This window comes from Spea bombifrons, chromosome 1 (genome assembly GCF_027358695.1).
Source record: "Spea bombifrons isolate aSpeBom1 chromosome 1, aSpeBom1.2.pri, whole genome shotgun sequence".
Classification (NCBI taxonomy): domain Eukaryota; kingdom Metazoa; phylum Chordata; class Amphibia; order Anura; family Pelobatidae; genus Spea; species Spea bombifrons.
In genome coordinates, this window is record NC_071087.1 from 124,354,350 (window position 1) to 124,381,649 (window position 27,300).

The following is a 27,300-nucleotide window of genomic DNA, read 5'->3' on the forward strand; positions in this document are numbered from 1 at the left end:
AGGAGGGGCAATATACACTGCAATGTCTTTTTGCTGTGTTTAGCACGTCAGTTTTAGGAAACCCTCCAAATGTAATTTTAATTTACTGGTATTTGCATGTAACAACTGTAAAACTCTGCATATATTAGAGACATATTAAATAAAGATGCTTAAAAGAGAAATGGAAAGTATTCACGATAGTACCTAGCTCAGGAATGTGCATTTTTAGGTAGGATGGACAGAAGGATGGATGTGTGAATTCTTATTAGTATACTGAAATGATCTCTTAAATTGTTTTTGCCCCCAAGGGTCCCATGTGTTTTTAATTCAACTCAGAGTGTGGACCACTGAGGAATGCAAAACCTGGCTTAGAATACACAATTTTGCACTAAAGTGTGGAAGGGCTGGTTATCTGCATGCCATGAAATCTGTAATGTTATGCATAGTTATTATCCCAAATTAACTGCTGTCTAGTCAGCGATATACTTGCTTTTCGCTATATTTATGAACATCAGACACTTTAACCTTGCTTACAGATAATACCCCTAATTCTATTGCACAGCAGAATGGATTTTTTGCAAGAGGAGGTTATTTTTATACTGCAAATAACAGTACGCCAAGGTGAGAAATCATGAGCTGTCAACTAACAAGAGCAGGTCATTGTTACGGCAACTGGATGGTACAGAGCTATGGCCTATGTTGGCGCTAAGACAATGGATCCAGAGATTTTTCAGTTTAGCTTGATGTAAACATACAAACCGGCAAAGCCTTAGCTGTCAAGTCAAGGAGATAATATGACTTCAAATCTCTCAGGGATCAAGAATGGTGTAATGAGAATGTCAATGAAGTTCGTCAAACCAAGATAAATCCATACATCACCTCCTGGGGCAAGATCCTATCTCGGTCTATTTCAGCAGTGTCATATACTGAACGGCTCTATGGGGGCAGGGGCTTGAACAATGCTATAAACAGAATCTTACATAATCCCTGATGCTTTAAGTATATATTATTCATACATGCCAGAAAGAGCAAGAAAACTGAAATACTATGGGGGATTTAAAAATCCTTGAGCTTGATAAAAAGCTACATCTGATCCAAAGATCATGCATAAACTGATATTTAAAGAGGGTATGTCGTGAACTATAAACATGATTTGGCGTTTTCTGAATTTTAATAAGATATAAGCCAGTATACAAATTGCATAGTAGCGGATACCATGTAAACAGATTAAGCAGCTTAAGGCCCCCAGTGGTCTTAGAGGCCCTTTAGAGGATAAAGGGGAGAGACTTTCTTCTAAATAAATTGGTAATCATAAATACTGTGTTTCGTATTTTATGTATAATTACTCTTGATTATTTGCGTTAATATTAAAGATGGGATCCAATAAATCTTTTTGCTTGAAATATTTCTTAGGACAGTGCGTGAAGCAGGGATGGGTAAGAAAAGTTGACCAGGCCCTTGAAGGCCGGCAATCGCTAAATGACAAATACGTGGCCTTTTATACTCTTGCAGCCACATGTAAAGCCAATGGACTGGATCTGCCGCTCAAGTGGCAATAAAAGTTAGCGTGTAGCAGCAATCCTGGCCTTTTGTGCGTAATGCCAACACGGCACGGTATCCGGGGGACCTGGTATTACCTGTTGGAGCATCAGAAATGGTCAAAGGTCAAAAAATTATTCTCTCTCTACAACTGGACATGAGTAGACTGGAAACGCTTTGTGATCCTGAAACTTTGTGAGTTTATTTATATATATATATATATATATATATATAAATACATGGCCATTAATAATGTGTATTTTATATGAAAACTTCATGTAAGAAAATGTATATAATGTATATATATATTTTTAATATTATTTTTGTAAACAGGTTAAGGAAATTAATAATTCTACTTTACTCCAAAACAACAAACGGTACACATCTATAAGCAAATATTTCTATATGTATTTCTGTATGCATCCAGTGGGGGTTGAATGCACAAGAAAGCAGAAAAACACAGTGGAAGAAGAAAAAAAAAAAAAGACAAGAAAGAAAGAAAGCCTGCCCCTTTAAGAAAGCCCAGGGAGAAATGTAAAAGCTATTTGTTTGGTGTAAGCCTTGGCTGGAACCCTGCCATCAATCTCTTGCAGAATCACAGACACAGAAGGAGCCAAGCAAAGCATGATCACAAACTTGCTGCTCTCCAAAGCCCTACAGAGCACAGGAAAGCAGCTCCAGCCAGACATTTTAGACACGGCGCCGGGGAACGAGTGAGGACGGATCTCGGGATTTTTGCTGTTTGGAAGGGAGAGGGGAACCCTCTGAATGCGATCGGGGATCCGCTGGATATACTGGGGCTGCTGACACTTTCATCGCCAGGCTTCTTTTTTTCCTCCTAGCGTCCTCGGAGTGGCTGCAGGGCGTGCTGGAGACCGGGGGTGAAAAGAGCCATTATGGATCCAGAGGTAAGGAAGCGGCAGCCCTGCCATGGAGGGATTACGTTTCACTGTTGGGCGATCGCTTAGCGGTTACACATATATTTTATAATCGTGCAGCAGGATTACAACTCGGGCCCCTGCAATACCGAATGGGACAGTCTCCTTCAACTATAAAAGCCTGGCCGCTCGGAGCGGTAACCCGTCTAGATGTCAGAGGCTTTGCGCGCGCCGAAAGGGTTAAACAGCGCTTGCTGCTCTATTGATCCTAAAATAGCTAGACACTTTCCTGGGCTTTAATGACACGATTAACCACTCCTTTGCCACAGTGGCCTGTAACATTTCTTATTATTGTTCTTGTTATATTATTTGTATTCTCCTACCCATCGGATGAAGGCAGGACACATACATTATAATGATAACATTGCAGTGTTATTCCGAGACATTGTTTTTTTGTGTGTGGAATGAGTAAACAAACCCGATGATTCTTCACAGTAAAGTGAAATTCAGGGGGAGGGGAGACGATCATTGACAAGTAATTACCTCCCCTGGCCGCTTTTCATTGCCCGTCCACATTTGAATAGCTTTAAAGCTGCGTGGAGTTTGGGATGTCGCCTGATGTGGGGTTTTTTTTTTTCCCTCCCCTCCCTCTGCAGGCAGTATTTGCCGGGAAAGTCTTGGCCTTGCATTTATTTCGAACTTCTCCCCCTGGAGTGGCCTACAGGCAGAAGAAAGAAATAGCAGATTGCCTTTATTATTTTTTTTCTTTCTTCTGCTTCCTCCTCCTCCTCTCATATGACAGACATGGCCACTGCTCTGTTAGCACAAAGGGGTTAATGCTCTAAAGGGAGAGTTATGGTTTAACTCTCTCAAGTCACTATTCATTATGAGAAGCCAACACCGGCAACTTCTCCCTTGTAAACGGCTGAGCTGGCCCTGAATAATGCATAATTGAGTGGGCAAGGAGACTGAAGAAATCTCACTGATTTACCTATACATTCTACAGGGCTGCCAACCGCTTCCTGAATCAAAAGCTTCGCTATGGTTGGCCCTTTATCATCTATAGTGAAGTCAAGGATCTGACACCACAACCCTTCCTTTAGTGAATAATCCCCCGAAGTGCTAAAATTGCTTACAAAAAATAATTTTGGCAGCGCGGTGATGAGTTTGTGCTGCGGTTAAGGCCTAGTGTAGTACTGGGTCTGACTTTAATAATATCCCATGTTATTCTTTTCATTGTGTGACCTCATCTGCACAGTTAGCTTGCTGACCTCATACTTCCACCAGGTTGGGTTGCATCAAAAGATGATGATATCATGTAAATAGTCTTGGGTTTTCATAGCAGCGATTTGTATAAATGGGTTTCTTTTCCTGACAATGTCAATAGAAATGGCTTTATATAGAATGTTTAGTCAGCTGTATCTGAGTCTACAAAAACCAGTGAATAATGCATATTATCGGAAGTGTGTTGCTGTTTTAATAGTGAAAAACTATTTCTCTGAAAAAGTATATCCATAAAGCTGTATGTTTATATTGAAATTAATTTCCGTTCCATTTAAATGATCCTGATTATGTTGCTCTTCCTGTGGATTTTTTATTTTTATTTTTATTATAGATGTGACAAGCCGAGGTGTGTTGTACACCATTACGGGTGTAGTGTTTTTTGCACCAGACGTTAAAAAATAAACTTGAAATCTGTGCCAAACTAAATAAAGAAAACGTAATGCCGATTTGCAGTATAGAACATGAACCTCCCCGGTTAACAATGGCTTTTTCAATCACTCCATTTCTGCTAAACTGGTGGATCACTTATGTTCTGGATTACAACAAAGTTTTAAATGGAAAACACAATGTTATCCCTATGGAGCCTGTTTAACTGTTTCAGCACCAACTAGGCCCGAAGGAGGCAGACCTTTAATACTTTTGTTATGCATGCCATAGGTTAATATAAAAGGGTCAGCTTTCCTCACATGTTGAGTAATCTGTAGGCCCCATTCTGTTAACAGCCTCCTTCTTATTACAATTAACCCATGGTGCTTCTTTCTGCCCCAAGCAGTATGTTCAGTTATGTGGTTCGTTTGCTGGAACATTGGTCCTTTGTTAATTAAGAGGTTACATTTTTTTGGATTAGGCAAGAGGCCCTTCTCTGCATATTGTGTTTAAAGCTTGCCTAGCTGGGAATTCATCCAGAGAAGAGAGCTGATTCTTAACTATTAGACATCATCAAAAGAAACCAGAGATGGTTTCAAAATAACCTTTCTGTTAAGGATGGGAAGCGAGCGAGTTTACTGTGGAAGATTGAACATGACCTTCTACAAAGCATTCATACTTCTTATCACCCTTACACCATGCAGTGCTGAATGCATTATCAAATGGATCGTTGCTTCTAGACTATGTGGGTAATCAAGCATTTTCCTGTCCATAAAGTTTAACTCATTACGTAACTCTATACACAGTTTGCTAGTATCAGGTCTTAGAAGTGCCACCAGCTCTTGAAATTATAACCGAAAACCTGGAGCGTTGGCCCCAGGGTCCCGCATTGTACAATGACATGCTTCCCTCCAGCAGCTGCGGAGTTAAGTATTCCTTGGGCTGGTTTTGGAATGTAGATCTGGTTGCACATGTTGTGTGACGCTCAGGACTTTGCACATCAATCTTCTTGTATTGGCACTTGTGCACTTTGAGATTGTCCTCCATCCTGTGAAATATATCCCAATTCATCTCATTATGTCTGCACAGAATGTTAATTTGACTGCAGAGGAGAACCTTTGGGCCCGAGTGTGACTGTTTAGTAGATGTTATATTATTTCATTAATGGAACACATTACAATTAGACTATTAAGCGCTTTAAATGGAATGCTTAATGAGTGTTCTTCGGGGCCACCCTTCAAAAGCAAAAGACAAGACAAACAATTTTCTTTATTTATTTAAACCCCAAAACGCTCATGCACATATGCCAGCAGATGTAATACACCTTTTCCCACAATGCATTATGCCTTACCCATGGGCTTGACAGAGCTGTAGGCAAACCAGGTTTTCGGAGTAGCACTTATAATATTGCTTTGTCAGCAACAAGTTCATTGGAGAAAACCTAAAGCTCTGGTGTGGCTATGGAAAGATGTTCCCTGATTAAACATTTGTCAGTTGAACAGTTAAGTTACTCCATTTGTTGCTTCCTCATACTTCACATTGTCCTCTCACACCCCAGGGTTCAGCTTATGTGTTTTTTAGATTTGCATAACTGTGTTTACAGATCGTGGAGGAAGGTACAAGAATGAGTGATGTGACTATCCTTTGATGACCTGCGTTTATTTTGCATGCAAAGGAATGAGATTTTCAAGATTGCTTTGTGGATCTTTAAACTCATTAGGACTGGGTCGTGACTTCTACACAGACTTGTCCAGCCCTGCTTTAGGTGAAGTGGTATGGGGAGAATGGCCTGTGGATATTCTGTGCTCCCAACCATTTAGCAGAATCAGCTCACAATTCTCTATCGTTGTAGGTCACAGTTTTGCCAGGTAAAAGGTGGCTTTGTATGTATCTATTAACACATGAACTGTGCTGTATCTAGCCAAGTCTCACAACTGATCACTTCTGTTCTTTAAATGTGTGTGTGTGTGTGTGTAGATGAATAGATCTATACCAGCTTAACAAACAAACACTGTATGAGTTCTAACATGTGGGACACAGGTTGACCAGCATATACACAGTAACCTGGAAAAAGGTGGCAGGCGAATGCACGTCTCTAGATCTCAGATACTGATTGGCTTGTCATGATGAGTAATAGGATCTGGAGTTGGAGAGGGGAATTCTGTTCTGCTTGTGTCACATTGCCATAAGGTAACAGTAGTTTGTATTACCAATTGGAAAAATAGAATATTTTCTTGATCGTTGGATAGATATTTACTGGTGTTCCATCGAGGCCCCACATACAGAACATTTTGAAGGCTGTTGATTTCTAACAGAGGATACTATATGGTTTCCAAGATGGACTGTTCAGCTTGGTATATAAGAACTTCTTATAAGACCAATAAGAGTAACGTAGGAGATAGTTACACAAGCCACTGTTACAGAAATGTACTAATTAGTTAATTGGTGTATTCTTCTATTTCTTCATTATTTAACATGAGCAATCCTCACTACAGGAGCAGCAAGAGAAGATCTCTTTGTCAGCCCCATTTCTGATTGACTTTGTGCCCGCAGACCATCAGCTTTCAGCTACAGAAAATGTGTTGCATGTCAGTAGATCTACCTCCTTTTTTTAAATTTGCACGGTAATATTAATTAAAATTTTTAGACAGTTTGTCCATCTTGCACAGCTCTAGTGCATGCGTAATGAGAGTCTCATTTTGTCTTCTTTGTGGATCTGTTTAGCGTGTGATACATCTCTACGCTTCGTGCTCATGGTCCGTTTTATTTCCCATGAGTCTGAGTTTCCTCGAGTTGTGTGCATAGTAAAATAAATAGGGATATAAATTATGGTTTTAATAACAACTTGAGTGAACATTCATTTTCAATAGGTGCCTAAGATTATTATTATCATTGTTTTATGTAGCGCTGTACAATGTATGCATATTGTAGACTTTTTCCAAGCTGAGAATTGTACTGTACGCTATGTTTAAAACACAAAACAGACTGAGGCTTTACATGGTCAGTGAAAGTTTACCCGGGAGGATGAATGCTTGTGTAGTGTGTTTTAGCAATAATGTTCTTAATAGCCTCAACCTTTGCCCTACTTAGAGTTTTTTTCCCTCAGTGTTGCGCAATGTGCCTAACACCTCCATCTCCTGCAAAGTTTCGCTTTTATTATCCGTCTCAAGAGGAGGATATTAGGACAAGGGAGTGTCTCTTCACAGAATTGGAGAAGATCTGCTAAGCAGTGCTACAAAAACCATGGGAATAGGTGTAGTGACGTAATGCGTTTTTATATCACTATGGCTATTTTTGTCTAGGGGTATGCCAGAGCAAATAACTGGGGGTTTCCGGTCGAAGGTTGTTCTATGTGGCGTAATTTCAGCACCAGGTAAAATGCTTAGTTCTGTACAGAATATTATATTCCAATCGCATCTTTCACTTGGTTTTACACAATCCACTGCCCTTACCCGATTGTAGTAACAAAATGTATGTTCGTGTATAGCATGGCTATAATGGCCATGGAAATAAACAGCACATAATAAGAATTATTAAAGCAGGTTATATCTTCCAAAGTGCAATTTAGAATTTCTTATTGGGGATAAAACAAAGCCTCTCCGTTCGATATATGCACATCAGGATACAAAATGAGTACGATTTACCGGTTTTTAATCCCTTTTGTCAGTGTGTGAAATCCCAGTGTTCCCACTACAGTTCAACGAACCCAATAACAAAATATGCTTTTTAGGAACAGCTGGACATGTAAAAATGACCATCCCAGTGATTTGTTTTTTCTTGGATTTTATGTACTCGGGAGAGGATACATACATGCTTCAGTAAATCTAACTTGGGAAATCCTGCATTAAGAAATTATACATGTATATTCCTGTATTGTCTTGTCTGTGATGCAAATGACTATGCCCAGGATGTCTAGCCCTATGTTTCACAATCCTTATATACTGGCGTTAAATAAATAAATAAAAAAAATCTTGGCATAGATTCATTAAGTGTCAACATTTCTAGAGTTCTGATAACGTGTTAGCTTTATCTGAAATTAATCACTGAAGCTTTGCTCCTATATCTGCTTATGCTAATAAAATACATATCAAGTTAATTTGTGTTGAAAAGACCCACATAAACATGAAATAAGCGGCCATCTTGATTGAGCAGGCCTTGTGTGAGGACCGTGTTTACAATATTAGCTACCCTTTGCTTTATGTAAATTTCCTCTGAAATTTCATCAATTATAGGGTGTTAAAGAGATTTTGTAATGAGATGTTATGCTAGATAATAAGTGTATTATTTGCAGTCTTCATTAAACTTATGACATCATACATGTGCTCGCATTAGTCAGAATATTTTAATTTGATTTTTTTTTAAAAAAAAACATAGCTGGGAAATAGTCTAGCACATTGTAATGCTAAATATATTTATTCCTGCAGAATATTTTTTTATTTTGAGGACTGGTTCTCTTTAGCTTATTCTAAAGCTAAAGAGAACCAGCCTGGTGAGAAATTCAATTTAAAGGATCTGTATCCTGTTATTCGGAGAATCCTATGCCACGGCCATCTTGATGACTAAGACAGACTTTTTTTGTTCTGCTAGATATCTCCTTTTTGTTATTCTTGTTTGGGTGCTACGTTTAATCATTAACATCTATGACAATAGCCCACAGACTGTTCACAAGTCAGGGTCCTTGTTGATTATCATGGCCATGGGATCAGATGGTGACAGTGTCAAATTTCATGCCCTTTGAGCTCTTATCTACTAACCTGGTGTCTAAGCATTTGATTGAATGAATTTTGTATGCGAGATGTTTCTTACCATGCCTTTTAACTATTTAATTCCATGGTTTGCTGCCCTGTTCTTTTTCTAACTTGCTTTATCTTGGGAATTCTGCAAACAGTAAACATTATTATCTTTCGTTTACACAACACCAAAACTTTACAAGAAAATTTACTAAAATTCAGATACATTAAACCGATACATGAGGTAAAGAGGGTCCTGCTTGCAAGCTAACACGCTATATTACTAGAAATCATCTGAGTCTGAAAGTACCGGTATGTTTCAACACCTAGATTTTATTTCCTCTATACGTCCAACTGTTTTCTGTATATATCTACGCAGCACTGTGAAATATTTATATAATCTTTAGTTTTTTTTTTTCTTTTCATTAAAGTGATGTTTGAAGGATTATTGACATTTCACGGTTTTTTTTTTTCTTTCTCCTTTAAACCAGTGAACTATTGAAGGCTGGCTTGCTTTTTGGTTTAGAAGATTACTCCCACCGTTATTTTTTGGGCATCACAGTGTTCTACAAATTGTCTCAATAATGTGTTCATAAAACAAATTATTAATATCCTATACATCAATAAGTTGCAAAGCCATATTAAACATCTTGGGGGGGGGAATAAATCCTATGCCTCTAACCAAATGCCCTAAAACATATGGCCCTTTTTTAGCCAAATGTGTGACCTTTGCCTGCTTCAGCTGGATCTCCATGTCTGAGATTTTAGATAGTGGTCAATGAGGCTGGAGGTGACTCGTACACACCATATATCTCTGTGGAGAGATAGGAGATTAGATTCAGGAGTTTTGTAATTTATTATTCTATATGCCTTTTTTACAGTTTGAGATAAGGGAATCTTACCGTTAATAAACCCATAGAATAATGTGTACAGGTTAAAAGTGTGTGTATTTAACCAAAGAGTATAGAGAAAAATCATTTTCGCAGGTTCTTTCTGATTATTCCCTCTATTATTTTAAATAAAAATTAATTGATAGAAGACAGGAAATTAAATGGTTCTGGCTGCTGACAATCACTGCTTCCATGAGGTAAATTTTTAATCTAGATATCTCCCAAACAAGTGCACTGATTGAAAACAACAAACATCGTAGGCGGTTTTAATGAATACATTTTAGTTAAAAACTACAGTGAATGTCAGCTTTTAAGATTTATTTTGTTTTATTAAAACTTGGCTATTTTTGCATTTTTTGACAGTGGGGCTGATAATTGGCAAGTACAGCACAGAATATTTCAACTAGGCTTCGAGCGTAATTTGTGAATGGGTACTCAACTGTTCAATAAACAAAATACTGTCATTTTTTATTAAACCTAGTAACGGCTCCAGAGTCTAATGAAGACATTTCCCAATCTTCAGAAACAATAATTAGTTGCGTTGCAATTGCTAGCTCTTGCTGATTACAATAAGGCGATTGTAATATATAGTAGGCAAAAAATAGAGTACTGCAAAATCTCATATAATACACACGATTACTGTAGAACTGGGTTTTCAGGTTTATTTTCTATTTGTGTATAATATTCCCCACTTGTAAAATAAATATTTTACGTTATGTGTCGGTGCTTCCAGTGTGGATACCTTCTTTTTAAATCTACAATATTATTTAATATAGCAGAACAAGGGGTTTGCATACTTAGAAATGGGCTCTAGCAACGCTTATGTGTGCTTTGCCATCACTCTTTGATATTAGCCATACCATAGCTGCCCACACAGCTTTAATATATAGGTATCTGCATTGACGTAATCCTTCTGGATCAAATGTTTGACATTAAGAAAGAGAAAAAATAGGTTCAGATGCTGTCTCTTGACAAGGGGAACCTGCTAGTACTTTTGAAAGGCGGATGTTGCCGCTGTCACTTCTTGTCGCTGATCTGTGGATTACTGAACCAGAAATTGACGCTGGACGTAGAGGGGACTATAAAAATGATCTGACTAAAAGCATTGGAGGGTTCCCCAGCGACTCGATCAAGGATATGGAATTCTGGAGGCGGTTTCTCTTTAACCCATTTCTACCACTAGAAAGGCCCTGGGTACATTGTTTTGTCCATACAGTTAACATAACATAAATGAACTTCTAAAATTATTCAATTATAGAATTTAACATTCCGTTCTTCAAACAATTTTTGAAGGTGTCCATTTCCCCTTTAATACAAGAAACACGTTTTCCTGCACAGCGCAGATGGATGTGCGATCTGATGATATTAAGACACCTTGGAAAATGACCACTTATTTTATTTAAATAAAAGATACGCTGCTGAATGCTTGTTTTTTTAGATGCCCAACAATTTTACGTTGTATTTTTATTGTCCATTTCTTTTATCGATCCCCACTAATGCTTTAAAGCTGTGTTTTCAGGATACATATGAGATGTCACGTTGAGTTCCATCAGTACCCTGGATTGGGCCAGCAACACATATTGTAACTGTCACAGAAAAAGCTGGAAATGTGTTGGCTGCTCACTGTTAACCCCTTAATGTTGGCATTCAGGGCACTCTTTGCTAAGATGTATCTTTTTTTTTTTTTTTTTTTTTTTTTTTTTCTGGCTTCATGGCTGCATCAGAAAATAATTCTGTTTTACGTGCAAAGAGAATCTTCTAATCCCTCCTGTTCTGTTCATTTTGAAATATTAATGTTCTTGTAAAGTATGCACAAGATTCCCAAACTCCCCCCTTTTCTTTTACTCTAAGCTGCATTTGTTTGAAGAGGACTATTCAAGTGAAGGGTTTTTCTATAACATGTCCAATGCCGCATGAAAGAGCTGCTTTGAGAAATGTGCGCGCGTTAAGATCAGGTGGGTACAAGCGTTTTCCCAGCTTTTATCTGTAGCATCCTGCTATGTGCAGATGGGGAGAATCAGCGTGTTCCGACTCATGCAGCCACATATAATGCTACCTACTTGGCGAATTATCTCAGTGTGCGCGTTGGCTCTACTGCTGCTCTATCAGAAGCTCAACCTGTTTTATATGACACAGCTTGAACCAGGGAATGGAATTGCAAAGTGAACGGTACGATCCACGACAGCTGTTCAAACTGGATGAGTCAAAGCACAGCCCACGGCTTGGCTCAAGCATTTAAAGATGATTGCCAGGATCATCCAACGCATACTTAAAGGAATTGTTCACATCACTTAATATTTATAGTTATTCATTCATCTTATGTAGCATTGTGCTGTGAAGGAGGATTTTAAGTTTTGCTGTGCATGGCAACTGTTTGAATACCCTCTGGTTTGGAGAAACATGTTTGAAGAGTTAAGCTGTAGGTTTTTGTTAACCCGTTGATTTATCATGTATTACATTTGGAGTTTTAGACACAGAAAAAACAGTGCGTACAACGTCAACAAATGCAAGTATAAGGTAAGTATATGGTATTTTGTGGGTCACATGCATAGCCGATGTATAAACTAAAAGTCACACTCTGAACAGCATACCTGGGAGCTTCCCAGGGTAGACTAGACTACCTGGAGCTCTCCCTTTTCTGGGTAGGGGCTTCCTCAAAAGGTGTGGCAGTCCCCATGCAGCTTTTAGTTGGCGTGGAGTGGGCACTATCAGAGACTCAGAGAGAAAAAAAGAAAGTGATGTAGGTACCTGGGAAAGTAGGGCTTCACTCGGATAATTCCCTGGTACGGATAACAGACACAAAAAATGTCTCGATCCCTCCGCTACTTATGTCGAGGGTGTCCGACGTGTATATCTTAAGATGGTTTTCTGCAGAGCTTGGCTAGTAGTTTTGTCAGTATGGCCATTGTCCTAGAGTACAGCTCAAAGTGAAGTATTAATTTCTAAAGTTGTAGGTGGGAAGGTATGGAAGAGGGTCCTGCTCTTGCAAGCTTACAATGTTGTCGGTGGTTGAGGAGGAAGTGAAACAGCAGGAGATGAAGACTTGGATGAGAATGAGTTGGTCAAGTCAGGATGATCTGCCGAGGCTGTGGGTTGTTCATATGGCTTAGACAGCTGGCTGAGAGTGTTGTGAGGAAAGGTTGAATACTTCTCGAAAGACAGCTTTTGACATTTGCGTATGAGGAAGAAAATCTGACCGCACTCATGGTGACTAGCCAAGGTCCCAGTCAGGCATAATAGTCTGTAAACTGGGGCTTCCACTTTTAGTGGGAGCTAATGCCTTCACAAAACAGAGCAAGGCTAGGTTTTCATGATTTTTCAGTTTTTTTCACAATACACCAAAATCAATATATTATAAGCTATGGTATTTTATGCAGTGCAATCTATGGTTAATCACATCCTCCTTAAAAGCAGGGCCGGCATTGTGCCGCCTGGGGCGAAGTTTGAAATGCCTCCGCAGCTCCCCCCTGCCGACGCTCATTATCTACCCTATCCCCCCCCCTTTGTACTTCATTTACCTTCCAGCAGTCCTGGGGCGAGTCTCCCTGCTCTGCCGCGGTGCGCCCTGCTTCACTTCTGAGCACCGGAAATTACGTCATATTCCGGCACTCAGCATTACAAGCCGGCACTGAGACCGAGCTAGAGGGCTCACAGAGGAGAGAGAGGGGCGCCGAGCGGGTACTGAAAACTTGATAAGCGAAAACCACGAAAAGGCGATTGGGGCGGCAAAGTGCTGCCTCTTCAAAAGCGCCGCCTGGGGCAGTTGCCCCACTCTGCTCCAAGGCAGGGCCGGCCCTGCTCCAAAGTAAGCATTACAACATTGAAACAAGATCTTTTTATGAAATGTTCGCTGTATTGCAGCTCCCTGTGCATTTCGGCCTGTGGCCTTCCTGCCAAATACTGAGAGGTGTGCCTTACGTTCATAATAAATGTTTTCTGGTATTTAAAGTGTTGCTGACATTGATGGATTCTTAATGCTAACCTTGTTGATTGGGCTTTAAAAAATACAGGTACATCAAGTCCAACATTTCCAAGAAACTGCACTGTATCTCTATACAGGAGAATACAAACAAAACCGCAAAAATGACATTTCTGCCTCAAGGGTGCGAGTGCTCATACTGCCTGAACTTGAAAGAGTCTTTTTAACGGTGCATTACTAATATGCATACCTGGGAACTTCCCATATACGCTGGCACAGACGTCTTTTTAAAACCATGTGGCCAAGAAGAATGCAGTTTCCTATATGTATGTTATGTGTGTTTATGTGTGGTTATTTTTTTCTTCTGCTAGACACAGTATTCTTTTTTTGTTTATGACTGCAAACTCTCTGTAGTGCCATTTAATTATTTGAGACGACTCTCCTCCACCCAAGACCGATTGACTAAACCTTAATCAAAGTTCTGTTGTAGAGTCTCCCTCTGAGTATGTTTCTTTTCTAGGTGTCATAATTAACACTTCTAATAGGCGTGGAGTGTTAAATACACCCGATCAGCAATACAAACAGGGATTTAGAAGATTATGATTCTTTTGTAATATATACAATATCTGTGTTTTCTAGAAACCCAGTAATAATCCCCAACCAAAGGTGCTGTTGTGTATACATTGTATGCATGCTGCCCTATATGTATTATCATTTCCTGATGGCGAGAAATTCTCTCCTGTAACCTTAGTGGCAAGGTAGCTTATAAACAGATTAATTTGCATTATTTGTGTGTTGCGATGAACCAGTTTATAAATCAGCCTAAGGCAAGGGTTGGTATGTCTGCAAACTCGGCAGCTCTCCATATGTCACAGACGACTTAATTTAAGGTACCATGCCTTTTTGGAACAGACAATTGTTTTCCTTTTTAAAACATATTCTTCTGGTTTCTTCTGGTACTATTCATCTGAGTAACTGTGTGGTAAATGCATGGGGTGAACGAATGAATTCATTGCTCCACCGTCATATGGATTTTTTTTTTTCATGTACAGATTATTTTTTTTCTTTTATCTGGTGAGCAGAATGCATCTGGTGTACGTGGCTCATCGATGCACTACATCTCAAGAATCATACATTATAGTGACGGGAAGAGCCAATCATGACATAAGGTCAAAGTATTCCATAGTTAAATAATTAAGTATAATGGGAGAGATTTGCAGAGACATTTGGGATAAATGCTTAAAGGGACAGTGTTATTTAGAAAACACTGTAAAAACACTTTGTGAGGTTTTCTAATATTATTATTATTTATTATTAATTTATTTTTTTGTCATAGGGGAAAGTCATATACCAGTTGTGTCACAATACGTTTTTCATTTCATATAAAAATGAGCTCTGTTACTTTCTGTTTAACCCTGGGCTGGAGTTATTATCTTTCTATTACCTTACAAATCTGATTGCTGGAGTTTAAGAAACACTTCCCCCTTGGCAGGCCAGGGCAGTTTTTGGTGTTTTGCTATTTTAGTTGTAGGAGACAACCTTGGAAGCAGCTTCAGCTTGCCCTGGAATAAAGAAGTTTACCTAGACAGAGTTAAGCTACTCATAGCTACCTAGATTAAGGCAAGCTGTGCATCTCCACATGATTTAAAGGTAGAGATAAAAAGAAAAATATATCCCTACGAATATAGCTAAAACTGTAGATTTATTTATATAGACCTATGTGTGTGTTCTTTAATTTTTGTCACGTTAGCAGGGATCAGACCTTTTCACTTCCCGTTGCCCAGCTAATCTCACAGTAGATCGTCTGGTAGCGTGATGGCACTTCCAACAGTCCAATTCACCACGGCAGCAAGCAGTCTGCTCCATGGACCCATCACTGCCTAAAGGTAGATGGGTAACTTCGCCACAGAAATAATGTTACAATGATCATATGTAGATCCCACAGAGTGCCACCGCATGCATAGTTGGCATTCTAAGCCCAGTTTACCAATAATATCCCCCATTTAAGTAAAATGCATATTAGAGTCCATTTTGTGCATGACCAGGTATCCTACTGAAGCACACCCACCACTTTGGTAGCATGTTGTAAAGGGAGGGGAAAATTGAGACAAAAAGCAAATCTGCTAATAACATAATACACACACCAATTTGCATGCAGTAAAATGCATTGAACCTCCAAAATGCATTAGAAAATCGACACAAACAGTTAAAAGAACAAAAATTTTTTTTAGTTTCAGTGGCAATAAATGACTACGTTATTTTGTATCATATGCTCCTGACAAAAATTATGAATGCGACAAAGTATGACTTGATTATAGAATGGATTCTAGGAAGGGCTTGGACATCCAGTTACAAAAGTGTTAAATTCAGCAGAGGTGCTAGGACCGCACCTTTTATTGTAACTAAGATAATAGCTCTAAAATGCTGTCGAGTAGACTTCTGAAAGTGTTTCAAGTTCCTACTTAACCTGAAAATAGCATTACAATGCGGTATTCCCTGAGGGGTTCTTCAAAATAATGCTAGGCCAGTTATAAGGGAGATCTCTGATAGCCTGGTGGTAACACGCGGGGAACTGTATATTGGTAGAATCAGGCTATTCAGGTATTTTAGGACTCTTACACTAAATCTTTTCAATAGACAGCATATTTATTGACATTTTTTATGCATGTGACTTGAAGGTACAGTATTGAGTTTGGAAATGAACGTTTTAGGCTGGTTACAATTATATGTTAGGATTGTATGTCCATAAATTTGTTCCCGCGTTTAAATTAATATTTAAAAAAAACCCTGCAGTTGTGTGGAAATAGACTTTTGCACCAGTGTTATTAATGTGACATGCCATGGCTACCACAGTGCTCAGAACTAATGTTTAACTCTTTGGACATCGGTCTAGCGTGCATGCATGTGCGTGTTGGGAGTAGACAATCTGCTTGTCTGTCTGTTTTGGCATCATGAATACATGTTGCAATAAACTTAAGTCCCGTAAATCACTCTTCCGACATTCCTTAGAACATGTAGGATATACCTATGTTGGCACACGGTGTTCAAAAGCCGCCTGGCGCCCATGGATCTGCCAGGTGTTGAGAAAAACAATCAGCGATCATAAAAGATTAGTGTGAGTATATTCCTAGTCGTTTATTAACCCCTTTGTGTGTCTAGAGCAGTATCATGTACACTGCTCTTTAGATTATATTGCTTACAACCACATATTCAATTACAAGGGAATAATCTTTCCATTATTTTCAATTTGTTTGTCATATGACGTTTTACTCAACAACATTGTGTTTTCTCAGCCTGTGTTGCCAATTCTCTCTCTCTTCTTCTTTTTTTTTTTTTTTTTTTTTTTTTTTTTACTTAATATTTTTTAGCTAGGCGTTCAGGTTCATGTTTGACATGTCACTTGGTAGAACAGGAGTAGACTCATCTCAGAAACGTTCACTTAGTATCCCTGGGGTTGAGAAGAGCTTCAGCAGTGTGGATAAAGCAGGTGTCTTAAAAAGCCCATGGCAGAATGGGAAGCTAAGGCTACTGGAGCATTTCTGCATGAATTTGCCGGAACACTAAGTGTTCCCTAACTTCCCTCCTTTTCTTTTAACAAAACTATGTAGGAATTGCATAATTATAAATAAAACGCACGCCTAAGCCAAATACTGTACTTAAACAAAGAAGAGTTCTTCTTCCACAAATTTCCTAAAACAAGCTTGGAAGCTAAGTGCCCAATCTCCTGTGTGCGTGAGGAGTTGAGTTTATTGAACTTGGCCAGGGGGAAATAAGTTCAAGCAGACTGTGCTTTCCATTCCTTTCTGTTTGCTTAGGGTTTATCATAAGTATAGACGTTTCAGAGGAATTCACATTGCACAATGTATTGTTCATGCTTATGCCTGGTCAACACTAAGCATATATTGTATATGTGGTGAACACATCATCATATTTCCTCGTCTGTATTACAATAAGATAAACACTTCATCTAATTAATATTGAAATAAATAATTAAACATAACTGACGTTAAAGTGCTCCATTTGCCTTGCAAAAAGGCCAAGAAAACTTCAAACTCGTATCCAGAAATACCCATTGGAAAGTCTTTTTATCAGCTGTAACAATGAAATCATAGCGTGCAATTCGTTTCAAAATGTCTTTTTAAGATGCCTGTAGTCTGTCTTCTTTATATGGGAGACGTTAGTGGCATTTTGCATTCATGTTTGCTGGTTCATAACAAGGTCAGCAAATTTTTGTGGAGTGGGGAGAGTATGGGTTATATTATGCGTATATACACAAAGATTTCACTATATGAATACAAAATGTTTACTTAAGAGCATTCTGTTACTTTTATATGCCTTTTAGTGCGAGATTGTTACCCGTTTGTGATAGAATTTACAATTCTTATCTCATTAGTTTGCTTCATAAATACCTTTGGAACATAGTTACAGTTTTTACTGTAACAGAAGATTACATGGCAGAAAAACGGCTATATGTTTGCATATTTAAAGTTTCATACACTGTGCACGAATAGGCAAAGTAAATTATACTTTGTCAATATTTACTTGATTAACTCACGTGCTGAGTCAAGTGCAAAGCGATCAGCTGCCATTTTCCCATCTCCAAGAGCCTTTGAAAACTAGCTTTTCAAAAAGGAGATGAAACCTAGAGAAATTATGCAAAAACTTTTTTACCCTTTTAGGCAGCTGAAAATAGTAGTTGGGCTAAACTCAATACTCTTGAAGTATCTAAGTATTGTCTATGTGCATCATACTTCACAAATGTTCTTATGCGAAGCACTGCGATATGATGTCATAGTCTGATGCTCTAAACAAAAGGAGCGGTTTTTAACGCTGGTAAGGATATATACGACAACAGATTTCCTCTCTGACAACTTATGCAAGAGTATTTTCAATAAATGTTTCATGCCACAGCAGTTCCCAAGACACTCTTAGATTTTCACTGACTGATGTTGGATCATTGCCAGTCCAGACATGTTACTCCAAGCTGTTGTAAGTCCTTGAGATGGGGGTCTTCCATGGATGTTTTGCCACAAAACCTTTCTGAGTTTCGATGGTATAAAATTTTGACACATTAAATGTGAAGGCTTGCTTTTTGTATGATCTCATGACGCATAAACTGCTTTAGAATGGACTAGCGGGGAATTACCTGAAGTGACCCTGCTAAGTAGGTTTTTAACGGCTCATAATATTACTGAAGAAGGCCCGTCCGGAGGGTTATGTGCTTAATCCCCAAATACAGCAAGTGATGAAATAATGCGGCTTATCTGTGGAATTATAAACAGCCGAGTGTTTGTGCACTGTCTTACTGCCCATTGTCTAAAGACAATTAGTATCTCCCCTAGTTATTCACCCTTTTTTACTCATAAAAGCCAGTCTATTTCCTTGCTGAGTCCGCTGCTTTTAAGTTAGTTTAGAAGTGTGTATAAATATATATAATTTTTTGTTTTTTTTATCAAGAGCAAGTCAAGTTTTTGTGTACCATATATTATATTTTATATATATATATATATCTCAAGAATGCAGGCACTCTTTATAATAACTGCTAAGGAAGTTGGTGAAAATCTCCCAAATTCTGGTTGTGGGGTTCACTTTAAATGGATTCTCCTCCTTGTCAGACAGTTAGATTTCCAGGAGCTGTTCTGTGATCTCTGTGATTGAGGTTACACTGTGAAAGCTTGGTATTGTCCCTGCAGGAGAGCTATTTCTAAACATTACTGTGCAGTGAGCCATGAGAAATCTCTGTTACTGAGAGATTTAGGCCAGTTCTTGCATGCCATCAAGAGTAACAGAGCCCTTCCTTAACATCTGCACTGCAGCATAATCCGGCTAAACCCCTTCTTCTATGAAAATCCTTTATTTGCTGGCCTAGGCTGCTAATATGCAAATATGTACCATCAGCGTTTCAGAGCGATTTTAACTGTTTTATTGGTGATAGATAAGGACCTGCGTCACTACAGCTAATCATCCCGCACATGTGATCACTAGGTTTGGGTCGTTGGTGTTTATTGACGGTTTTTATTTATTTTTTTGTTTTAACCCATAATCTACAATAGAGCAAGATAACAGTGAGCACTCCAGTCATTACCAAGCCTATGGCTGCGAGTGTACCATACTTGTTGTAATACATCAGCAACTAAAGCTATGTGAAATCATTGTATGTTTATGAAATAACATTAAATGTCTACTCCCAGGGAAACCATGTGAGAATGGGAGTCTGGTAATTAGGAAATCTAACTGTGGATATAGTGATGCCATACAGAGGCCTATCTGTTTCCAGTATTTATTTTTTAGTCAAGTCAATATTATGGTGAAACTTGAGAGATATTCCCTCACTAGTGCGTATGACCTTCTTGTGTGCTTCATATCATTGTACTGGGCTTGAGCTTTATGCCATGACCTGGTGGCCAGCCATTCTTCTTCAGGATTTTCTGGTAGAGAGCAGAATTTATGGTTTCATCAATTATGGCAAGTTTCCCAGGTGCTGAAGCAGCAAAGCAGCCCAAGAACATTACACTACCATCACCACATTTGGCTGTTGGTATGATATTCTTATTGTGTAAGGCTGTATGCCAGATGGAATGGGACCCATGTCTTCCAAAAAGTTCCATTACCCCAGAAGTATGTTGAAGGTCATCAATCTGTTATTTTTACGGTAAATGTGAGATTTGCCTTTGTGTTCTTTTGGTCAGCAGTGGTTCCCACCTTGCAACTGTCCGATGAATGCCATGTTTGCATGGTCTTTTTCTTATTGTGGAATCGTAAACACTGACCTTATCAGAGGCAAGTGAGGTCTGCAGTTCTATACATGTTAGCCTGGATTCTTTTAGATGAGTCATTAAATCGCTCTTGGAGGAATTTTGGTGGGTCAGCCACTCCTGGGAATGTTCGCTACTGTTCCGAGATTTCTGTTTAATTGGTGTTTAGATTCAACAGGGCTGGCAGTAATCGTGTCGGGGCGGTTCTAGTGAAATCTCACCCATCTATCAATTAAATTTGGTTAATTGGTTGATTAAGGAACCAAGGAGGGAAATTACTTTGAGGTAGGTTGAGGATAGCTTTTTTCCTTCTGTACATGAGATCATAATTTAAAAACTGCATTTCATGTTTACTCAGATTTTCTTTGTCTAACATTAAAATGAGTTTGATGATCTGAAACACTTAAGTGCGACGAATATGTAAAAATAGAAGAAATCAGGAAGGGGCACATTTTTTTTTCACACTACTGTATCATAGTTATGGATTCAGGGAGATCAGCTGATCCTTAATTTCAGTTTTCGAAATAAAGCCCAGTAGTTAATGAGATTTATGGGATTTAGTAGAAAATCTATTTTGTTAGTTAATCCCTGTTGTGTTATACATTATGGGACATCCCTGTGTAATATTTATGGATTATCGAATGTTACTAGTATGTACAACCAACACCCGTTGTGGAATAACAAAATTGTGATGTTTATATGCAACAGTTTTTACTTTTCAGCCTGCGGTTTTTACAGGTGCCCTCAATAATAAGTGTTCTGTCTAGACAGGGCATTGTAAAGCGCTCTAAAATGTTTGTGTTACTGTTAAAGTTGAAAGATTTGGCTGTGAGGCAACTAAATAAGCAAGCAGGTGAAGTGCTAATTTAGTTGAATTAAATGTGCTATATATTGTTTTACACGTAAAACACCCCATCTACAGACCCTTTCAACTATTTTCACCGGTAGGTGTGAAAATAACAAGGACGCTCAAGACAAATGTTATGAACAGGAATATTAATAAAAACAAGAAGATTGGTGTAGCCGCATTGTATATCTGGGCATCTTGTATACATTTTGTGTTAGTTGACAAGTGGGCATATATAGGTCTATACATATGTATGGAATTTGGCTAGCATGGCTTATTAATCAGTAATGAGTTCTCTATGATTTATAGCCAGTAATTCTCCTTCTTTTGCTATCCCAGTGTATGTTCTGGCCAGGAAGAGCTGCTGGGTATTGTTCTTTGTTTTATAGATGTGACACGCTTGGAAGTTGGTCAAAATGCCAATAGGCACTACCCACGTGAGAAAAGGAATCTCTGACCGAAAGAGCCGTTTCTAAAAATGACCAATAATAACAAACATACCACAGTCATAATTTTTTTCTGGCCACGGTGGAAAGGAATGAACGTGTCTAAAAGTTTTTACTCCGACATGGGCATTGAATAACGTTTCCCTTGTCTGAAAGGCACAATTTAATTGGACTTTTCCTTCCTCTATTATTAAAAAGAACATTATGAAGCAATGTTGGGGTTGTTCTGTATAAACAGAGATCCCGATGCAACATGTCAAAAGTTGTCTAATCGCCATAGCAACCAGTGGAATGTTTCTTCTTGCTGCATTACTCCAAATGGTCGGAGACGTTTATGTAAGCTTGTTTCAGCTTTTGTGTGTCCAAAATGTTCTTGTTATGTCCTAAATACAGCGCCACATCATGCGATGGTGCTATATAAAGAATAATCATAGACTGATATGTGTGAAGCAGTAAAAATCCAGCAATAACTCATGAACCTGAAGCAGTGCGATTGTACAGCTTAGTGCTCTTGACAGGAGACCCCAGGGAGGTGGCAAAGTGTCAACGTGAACATTGTGTATCTGAGCAGTGCTCCACAGTGTCTTTTTCATTTATTGTTATGTTGCTGAAATACATATGTTTATAATGTAATAAAAAGCAGTGCATTAAATATGCTGGAATATACATTTGGTGGGCCCACCAGCTTTGGTACCATACTGTGATCGTATTATTGCAAAAAGACAATGCTTATCCCTTTAAGTTTTCCAGGGTGGCCTATAACGGATTTGCTGATCCAACAGTGGCTTATAACACCGACTTCTAGGCAAGTCGTTTATGAGTACTGCTCGCTCGATGCAAAGATCACCTCTGGAGTCCGGTGATTGCAGAATGCGGGCATGCTTTTTATTTTCAAACAATGAGATATGCGATTGTGGGTCAATCAGTCACATTTACCATTGGGTGTGTAAGTGCGGCTGGCAGGTGTAAGTAATATACAGTAAGAAAGAATGTTTTATGAGGAAGCAGCGTGTCTTCCCTCTTCCTGTGTGCGAAGAAGTAAGCTCTTGTTTGGATTCAGACACTGTCATAATGTACCAGACGCTGTCTGACTTTGGGATTTTTTTACAGCTTTTAACAGCTAATTGCTGCCTCCACACCTACCATGTCTCTGTGGATACAATCTGAACTGGCATTTACACAATGGTCCAACCTTAAACATGTAATCTGTCGTATTTATTCTTTTAAGAGAAAAACATTTAATATTTTAAAGTAAAGCATGCCTAATTATTATTACTACTGTTTTTACATTCCTCAACAGCTTTTCTTATGAATATGTGTAATGCAGATTATAATAGTTTTTCAGTTTTTCAACCTGTTTGGCCGAGGTCAATCGTGTCTATTTAAAAGACATGATTTGTTATTGGAACATTTTACACGTTTACCAACAGTGCTATACGTGGTTTGTAGGAAGTTTGTTTTTCTAATGCATATATAGGAACTTTGTAAATGTGGTGACCCTGAAGCTCTTTTTTATAGCCCATTGCAAACATTCTACTGAATTGACTTGCTAATGGTGGCACACAAATGGTGTTAATAATTATAATTACAAATAGTCATGACTGTTCTCATGATTTACGGTCTAAAAGAAGCACAACACTGGGATACGGCATCATATGTTACGTCTTTGCTCCATGTGAGAGACGACACGCATGGAGGAGTGAGGGGTGAGCAAAAGTACTGCTGGGTCTGGAGCAGGAGCCCTCTCTAAGGGCATCCCTGAAAATTGTTACTGGTCGAGGGGTAAAGGTATTCTGAAAGGGGTCACTTGTATTGAAGCAGGGATTTCAACTGTGCAATATGCGTGGGAGGAGCATCTTTTATGCTTTTATGCTTAGATGTTATTAAATCACAATTGGCGCATTAGCATTAATAGTGTAATTTAAAGAGATCGCGATCACCCTTGTTGTACGCATCTCATAGGTGTGTATTTACCCCTTTTACGTGCAAAAAAGAAAAAATCACTTGCAATAATGAAACATTGTACTTTTGAGAAGGAATCTGATACTTTGGTTAGAGTTTGGTTTGAAGTCTAGGATTTCACTTTCCAACCTTTTTATTGATGTAACTAGTAGCTGTGTGCTGGAGTGGCTGTCTGGTAGTTTGCTACTGCCATAATGTTTATGGTGTGAGTGTTTGTGTGTGTGTGTATGCAGTATCTTATACCTTGGGGTGGATTGTGCTGTGTTATCTCAATTTGTAAAGTATTATCTCAATTTGTTGTTAGGTCTCCTATTTGTAAAAGCTCCATGCATCTACCATGTTTGTAGCTGGGCTCTGTTCTAGGTAATAACAGTGGGCTAGTTCAGTATTTCCTCATAGTCTAATACCTCTCAAGTGTCCCTATTTAGGAAGGACTGTACCTCTTTTGGACTCAAATCACTTCCTCCCTCCTGATATTTATTTTTTTATGTTTACATGATATGCGTGTATCCACAGCTCTGAAGTCAATAATAATGTGTATACAAAAGGCAGAAAAGGCGTTATCAATTAAGTTGTGTAAATACATTATTCTTCTTATACACAGATTTACACAAATAATTGCCAATAGGTCAAAAAATCACACAAGTCTTGGTGATGCCTTGCCCTCTTCCCTCACCTCTTAAAACTACCGTGTTCTTTTGATATTTCATCAGTTTTTAGGCATGTCATGTCTTTTTTTGTTCTGTATGCATGTTCTTGTAACTCCCTTTATGTGTATTTTTGTTGGAAGGCACAGAGATTGTTTTGGCCGCCATAAAATTCTGAACCAGCCAAGGAAAAGTGGCCCGTCAGGGAGCCTCATTACCCAATTGGGCAAACAGCCCCTATTATGCGGCAGATGGGCCACCGCGCCCTTGGAACTGTCACCCTTGGCCTAACTGGCCTGGTAATATAACCCATTGCAGCTCCATTGAAAGTTTCCAAGAGTTACTAAGGTCACAGTGTAACTCGAAAAAGCCTGAGCAAAAACATGTTCTCAGTTTAAATTTGGGAAATTAGTTGGAAAGCTGGTACTTAGTGGTGATTGAGGAGACAAGGTTATTAAAAGTCTTAAGTAGTTTTTCAGCTCCTGAAGGCGTTTTGGAAAGCTGCCACTGTTACCATAGGAACAAAGGAATAATTAGTTAATGCCAGGGCTGGCGGAAAAACACTCATATACTCATACTTCTGGCTACAGTACAACAGCAGATAATTTACGTAATGTGTACTGCTCATGTCTGAGACGTTCCGAGTCGCTTGCATATAATTATGATTTTTGGGTAACCCTTTGCTTCACAGTAAAAAGGGTCACAACAACAGATGAGTCACTCGACAGTATTGTGTATTGGGGATTCCAGCGTAATTTGCCTAACAAGTAATTATTACTGGTTTTGTTCTTGCACTGTACGTTTTTTGCAATGTATTTAAAGCTGCTTGTTGTATGACAACATACAATATCTTGTGCTTGACTGGGGAAACACATTTCAGTCTGTTAATTGAAATCCTAGCAGTCACTGGCTGTGCCCTGCCAAGTATGTAAAGATTGTAGTCTTTATAATAAAGTAAGTAGTAGCGTGTAGTAGCATGTTGCCGTGTTCTGGTAATAACTGGACTGAGACATCATTTAGAGTGTATGATCGGTTATGCACAGGCTCGTTCACCTTCTGCCTAAGAATTAAAGGACCCTCCCTGATAACGTGGTTACCTGCTACCTGCTTCAGGGAAATCAAGTGGAGGAGGAGGAGGAAAATGACATAAAAGTCCTATAAAAAGGAACACAAGTATGAGTTTGTAAAATGCACTGGGGTCTATGCAGAATGGACTTCGCTGTGTATTAAAAAACATGTATTGTCTGGGGGGGGAGATCACGCCTTCTTCTTGAATGTGATCAATACAATATACAATGGACAAAGCAATTTTGGTGTGATACATTATTTTATTGGTCATTAAGTTATATAATACTTAATTATTTTGTCAGTTTTGAAATGCATTGTAGCGTTTTGTGGCATTGCCCCGAGGGAATGATAGGCAGATCCATATTATTTGTTGGACGGTCCGTCTTTGACTCGTTTGAAGACGGCTTCTGGTCTGAAACATCCATTGTTACTGGAATGCTTGGATCGATGTAGCAACTGGAAATATAAAAGGGAAAAGTAAGGTTTACCCTATCCTGTCGGTGAACTATTTTGATGTCCGGGGCATCTATCAACCGGTATTCCTGGGTTCTGCAATGCTAGATATGGTGTCTATGTATCAATTTTTTGAGGATTTAATTTTGTGCTTTACGCTGTGGTGATGGTGTCAAACTTTGCCTCAATATAATATAGTTTCTGAAGTTTTGGTAAAAGTACTGTACGGTAGAAATGTGTTACAAAGAAGCAGAAAGTTATTTTAGGAAACTAGAAGTGACACGTGGCCTTTTGATAATGCCAAATGCTGCTTGGTAAATCTAGGTCCTTATATCCATTAGGAATGGTTCTAGATGTTCCGTTGCAGAATAGCACTTTGCCTGTTCCCCGAAGCCCCCACCCCAGCTTCATCAAAGTGCTGTATAAATAATCCTATTACTTCTAATCTGCTTTCACTGTATTCATCAGGTTTGAATGCACATATGACTGCAGTTATCATGCAAGTGTCTCGTGCAAAGCTATAAATATATACTCTCTCCAGTATAGCATTTCTTTCCTTCGGGGAGGACTGGTAATTGGACAGCCATATGGAAAAGCTGCCTCTGTTGGAAAAAGCACTTCTCCAAGGGAACGTACAGTGTAACAGCACAGAGGCAAGGGTAGAATCCATCAATAGCTGCATACTACCCATGGGGGAAACACACTTTACTTCTATTCTTAACCTCACTCAGCCTTGCATTGTAATGCTGCATTAATAGAAAACCGCTTGGCCATTGAAAGTTTATATTTTCTTATAGACTGTGGTTTATAAACAGGCTACAGGGGTATATATATGAAATATATATGAAATTAAAAGACTATTGTATGCTCTCTTATTTTAGAATTTAGGAAGGTGCATGTCCATAGAGATCAATATAATATGTGTCAGAAAAACAATTGCATTAGCTGTACCTGCCTTGATCCCTATTTGCCCATCCTATGGGTGTTGGGTTAAACCTGAGTTATCTGGTGCTTTACAAGGTGCATCATCTTAATTATATCCATAAACATGTAGACTGTAAATGATAATAGTGTATACCTTAGATGATCTTTCTTCAGACTGCAAAGTGCGACTGCAGTGTGTGCTTTTTTTGTAAAATGCTCAAGCTAAAAGGTCCAAACTTGTAGTACCCGACGTCCTTCAGAAACATGCAGATAAAAATCTCTATCCAACAAAAATATCACCCCCCTCAGATTAATGTGGAGGAAATGTTACACTTGTTAGTTGAGTAACTCTTCCAGACCCCGGGATGTGACTGTTGGTTTGTGGTATATTGCAATATATCACACTTAAACCGCTGGGTCACTGGTTTCTGCTGCACCTCATCATGATAATGGGAGCCATAGTCAAAGTCTAATCTAACAATATTCATGTTGGGCATTCATGGTAGTGGGGATCACATTTGCAAAAAAGTTTTATCAGGTCGTAAAAGTTATTTTTCCATTGTGAAAGTCATCACACAGCAGAACCGAATCCAGTGGCCAAGTGGTGTGCTCA

General features: G+C 38.8%; 1 protein-coding gene across 9 annotated transcripts in view; it reads left to right on the plus strand.

Moving 5' to 3' along the window:
* Window positions 1-2,346: 2,346 nt before the first annotated feature.
* NCOR2 (nuclear receptor corepressor 2) overlaps window positions 2,347-27,300 on the plus strand; it is a 165,122-nt gene continuing 140,168 nt past the window's right edge. For all 9 annotated transcript variants that reach the window (XM_053471899.1, XM_053471951.1, XM_053471935.1 and 6 more), the window contains exon 1: window positions 2,347-2,426. The gene's annotated coding sequence lies outside the window, so the exon portion shown is untranslated. The remainder of the gene's footprint in view (window positions 2,427-27,300) is intronic.